The sequence below is a fragment of the Lactuca virosa genome, chromosome 2 (genome assembly GCF_052849685.1).
Source record: "Lactuca virosa cultivar CGN04683 chromosome 2, Lactuca_virosa_CGN04683_v6, whole genome shotgun sequence".
Taxonomy (NCBI): Eukaryota; Viridiplantae; Streptophyta; class Magnoliopsida; order Asterales; family Asteraceae; genus Lactuca; species Lactuca virosa.
In genome coordinates, this window is record NC_136427.1 from 151,057,044 (window position 1) to 151,062,422 (window position 5,379).

Here is a 5,379-nt window from a genome sequence, read left to right on the forward strand (position 1 = left end):
GCTTCTAGCATCGCGCTATCTCCTTAGCTCAAACATTAGTCGAACCTATATGGACATATACGAAGTACCTCAGAAGTTGTTGCAATACACGTAGGAGCTTCTTTATCATATCTATTACAGTGAATCTTGCTTAATCACTAATACACTGGGTAACTCACCAAGCTCCTCGAAACCATTATCAAACGGTTTAAATCCGTAAGCCCCTAACCCAATCGTTTAATCGGGCAATCCTGTAAACTAGGGTTTACATCCCTCATTATGCAACTGAGATTTTTGCCACAAAACTATTTACCTATTTCTTTATTAGTCATCTCATAACAACATCGTGTTACGAGTTTACATACTTTATCGGGTTTACCAATTCGCCATGACTATATCTATCCATTTACGTAAATAAAATTATGTATTAAGAATTGATACGATACCTTATCGCTATGACAATTGTAATCTTGTTAAACAACCTCTCGATCTCTATCTCTAAGCTGTAACTATCACTCACCAACTTTGATCTCCAATCATGACGTTAAAATGTGCTTCTGAAGGCTAGATGAAGTTGCATAATTGCTCGTAGAAATTTTCGGTAATACGTATAACAAATGATGGAAACACACACACACACACACACACACACACACACACACACACACATATATATATATATATATATATATATATATATATATATATATATATATAGCTCTAACCGTCGCGGCAAGCATGTGCTCGTGCCGCCGCGGTCACTTGTCAAGATCTGTACCTGCTACGTGTCCCTCTTTATTCGGAATGTGTCTTATCATTTGAAACGTGTTTTTGATGCTTAAGCAATGGCATGCTGCGACTTTTAAGGGTGCTCGGCATCCTTCCGACTTATCCGAATAACTACGTACTTTTTTAATTGCCATAATTTTCTCATGCGAACTTCTATTTTGACAAACTTTATATCCACAAAATCTTCTAAACGTGAACTAGAACGTTCTTATCATTAATCATGCATAGAGTTTGTTGATTCTCAAATTTTTGGGTCGTTACATAGTTAGGAGCGATGTGACATACTATGATCACTCGTGGCTTGTAAGCTACATGAAGGTGGAAGTGTCATTGTATATGCTTAAAAAAGAAAAAATACACCGATTGGAAGGAGCAATTGGGTTTCTCGATTATACAAGAGCTAGCAACTTATATAATTTTGAACATGCTCCCCAGTTCATATAGCCGGTTCGTCCTGAACTTTAATATGAATAATATGGAAAGGTCCATTATAGATTTGCATGATACTTAAGATCGTTGAGTCTAACAGGCCAAGAATAAGAACATGGGCTCATCCGTTCTTATTCTATCCGTAAGGGAGGGAGGTACTAAGAGGCATAGAGTGATTCATTGGAAAATAAAAGGGAAGTGTAAATCTGGTTCCATCGAATCTGACCTAAAGCTTCGACAGAGTAAGGCCAAGTATGAGGTAGCTACAAAAAAAATTATCTTAAAGTTGTAATATTTTACTGCAAGAAGACTTGAAATCGGAAGCGAAGTTGTTCATAATATATAGAGGAGCTTAAGAAGCTAAAGGACAAAGAGTCTAACAGCTCATGTATTTACATGATTTAACTTCATACTACTTTTACTTCTAACTTATGTGTATTAGATATTAGGTGTGGGACTTATATCTGTACGCATCTGTAGGTACTAAAGGGTAGTAGAATGTTTAAGGAAAGGGAGCCCGATATCATCATGGGTAATATGAACACTGCATCTGTCCATAGGGTTCGAGATTATGAATTACAACTTTCTAGTAATTTATCTATTGTTTTGTTAAATTATTTCTACTCTCCTTATACGGCATAAAATATTATTTCTTAATTTTCATATTTATATAACACTACAAAAAATGTCCTTTTTAGTGACCAAGTTTTTAGTGACGACCTGGGTCACTAACTGCATCCATTAGTCACCATGCATAAAGTCGTCACTGAATTTTGGTAGTGGTACAAATTCAGTGACCAAATCTCAATAGTTGTCACTAGGCAGTCACTATTCGTTGTTTTTCAAACCCTCACAGTGACGACATAATAGTGGTCATTGAGTTTACAACATGTAAATTATTTAGTGACCAGAAATAGTGGTCACTGTATATATATAATTTGGTAAACGTCTTTAACTTACATATAAATATTCCATTTAATAAAATCCAAAGCTTATCCATATTATTAGTTGTTAAAAATAAACTGATGAACATTTTAAACAAGTAATTATTTTTCGTTTTAATTTTTATATATAAATTGATTATATTAGTTTAAGTCAAACTTTTAATCTTTTTTAAAAGAAAAGATTATATATAAAAAATTCATCAGCATGAAATTTGTATGTGTATTTAATGGAATAATATAAATGTTAAATAGTAAATACACCCCTAAATTGACGTTAAGTTACGCAACAATAGTTTTCGTCAACGTTGACATACAAAGCCCTCAATCGACGAATACGCAGCTCTATCCGGCAGTTCAACACCTCTCTCTCCGGTTCACCGGCGCGCTCCACCCCCTCCTGTCGATGCACCTAGGTATGTCTCCGGTCGCCCCCCCCCCCCCCCCCCCTCCCCCTTTCTATCTATCTACTCTTTCTCTGTTTTTTAAAGCGTGAAACGTTATTGTCGATTGATTTCTATGGATTGCTTGATTAACTAAGTTAGCGATTTCAAACTTATGAAATTACATTTTCGTTCTACTGTTATTTCAAATTATGATTCTTCTTCCAATATTCAAGTTAGTAAGCTTTTCTATAAGATACTTTTTTGGTGTAAACGATGCATGCAAGATTTTCGATGAAAATCCCCACACAAAATTCACTATCATAACATTCGATCTGTTTGATTCAGGGGCTTTGGAATAACAGTGCTAGTCCTATCATAGGTGATTACACTGTACACACTAAGGCAAAATGGTAGAAATGCTTTCAGGAAAAAATATATGATTGGTTCCATGAGCTAAGCCAACATACTTTTGGTGAAAAACTTATTGTTTTCCCTTTCCTTTGTAATAAAATGTCTAGTGCATTCTTTTTTTACTCTTTTCCTTTATTTTCCACACAATTCCTATTTTCTTTCAAACTTATCAAGTTATATTTTATGAAACCAGATGCATTCTTTTTTCTTACAGGTGATTCTGAACCTACAAAGATGTTTGACAGAATAGCTAATCTATCAAACAATCAGATAATCAACTACAGATATGATCCATTTGAGAAATGGTTGGTGTTAATTGGAATTACCCCTAGCTCACCAGAGGTTTCAATTTGACTATTTCATAGTGTAACATGTTAGCATATAGCACCACCTATGGTAAATTGCTGCGTTTTAATAATAGCCTCACACCATTCTGATTTGAGCAACTTTTTCAGTTGATCAGCAGGGAAGTTAAGCTCTTGAAGCACATGCAGCATGCCTGCTCTTTCAAAGTACAAAAGATAAGTTAAAATGGGTTCTTTTTGTTTTTTGCTTTCATCAAAGTACATTGGTAAAAATAACGTATTTTTATGCCTTCAACAGGTTAATGCTTTGATTCTTATTTCTTTTGCAACAAAAGCTCTAATCCTGGACAAGTTACTTCAAAATTTCATGTCACTGAACCATGTTTATTCTCTTAACATATTGTTTTCATTTTCATTAATTTGGGATTTCTTATATTAGAAAAGCTAATGCTTTTTGTTTCTATACATGAAGGAAAACCCGCATTCACTTAAAGCAAGAAGATTTTTTCTTTCCTCCCCACTTTCACATCCATCCAAGCAGCTTACCCAAGTAACACTTGAAAATACTAGTTTTCTTGAAGTTTTTGAAATTGTAATATACTCATTTTAATATGGCCTCAATATGTGTCTTATTTATAAGATAATGGATTTTGGTGAAGGTGGCTATGTTCGTTGTTCCCGTTGCAAACATTCTTTCCATTCATGAAATTTGCTGATCGTGGAAGATGTTTTCATCTGTAACTTTTGTGGTGAGTTTATATCTCTTGATTTCTGTACATAATGATATGCATAAATGTATAAATATATCTTATAATAGTAATACAAATAATGCAAATATGCATTACATGTTGCTCTTTACATGGTTCGCATATGAAACTCCTCGTGATTATCAATGCAATCTTGGTCCAGATGGCAGGCAAAGAGATGCTGATGTAATACCCAAGTTTTGTAGAAGACCAGTTAAATTTATTGCCATAAGGGAATTTCTTATTACCATTAATTTGTAACCCACTGAATATATTAAGTTAAAAATAAACAAAAATTATATTATTGTATTATTATTTGTATATTCAGTGGCAGTTGTATTCTTCTTCCTAGTTTACAAATCAATTTGTAAATGGGTTAAATACAAGAAATAGCAACAAAAATCAGTGACCAAGTTTTTTTGTTTTTTTGGTAACTAATTTGATAAATTAGTGACGACTTTTTATGGTCACTAATTGAATAAACCAGTGACGACTTTCTATGGTCACTAATTGGACAAGACAGTGACGACTTTTTATGGTCTCTAAGTAGATAAATCAGTGACGACTTTAATTGTTTAGTGACAACATTTAATGACGAAAGGGGTCGTCATAGATTCAGTGACCATTATGTTTTAGTCACTATTTAGTGACTACTTTTACATTTTCGTGACTAAAATATTTATGTGACGGACCTAAGTGACGAAAAGTGATGACCAAAATTTTGGTCACTAAATCGCTTAGTGACGAGTCCTTCTATTGTTAGTGACCATTTCGTTTTCGTCACTAATTTAGTTTATAAAAATGACATTTTTTTACTAAGTAAAACCTAACCATGGTATCTATGATTTATGAAACCATTGTAAACATAACAGGAAAGAAAAGTTTGATGGAATATATGGCGAAAAACAAGTTTAATGGAAATTTGGAGTCATTTGACGAAAAATCTAACGATGAATGTGAATAGGAACCTATGAAAAGAGGAAAAGATATGTTAGAACTAATACACACGGATGCATGTGGATCATTGTGATTTGCCACTATATATATATATATATATATATATATATATATATATATATATATATACTTATTAGGTCAAACCTAATAATTGTATGAGTGTGAAACTATTTTCTCATTGATCTACACCTCAATGTATCACCACGTTGAGTAGGTAGTGCCAGTGTGAAGTGTTTTCCTGTGCTCAAGGGAACATATCCACATTCTTAGTGAATTAGGATCTTATCGTGTATATTTTCTATCAATCTCTTATTTGTAGGGGTTTCCATATAATATTTATTTTCTTAGTATGTAAGTCATTCTAGGGTTTTATGTATTATGTGTCGATAACTATAATCTTTCTTTGTAAGAAGTATTAATAAAAAAAACCCTTAAT

The 5,379-nt window shown here is 33.2% G+C and overlaps 1 long non-coding RNA gene across 1 annotated transcript; it reads left to right on the forward strand.

Moving 5' to 3' along the window:
- The first annotated feature begins 2,439 nt into the window (after positions 1-2,439).
- LOC145156559 (uncharacterized) lies at positions 2,440-4,252 on the forward strand. The gene is made up of 7 exons (XR_013736795.1): positions 2,440-2,554; positions 2,870-2,903; positions 3,150-3,277; positions 3,391-3,622; positions 3,713-3,790; positions 3,900-3,989; positions 4,150-4,252. It is a non-coding gene; the product is annotated as an uncharacterized LOC145156559 (long non-coding RNA).
- Positions 4,253-5,379: the final 1,127 nt, after the last annotated feature.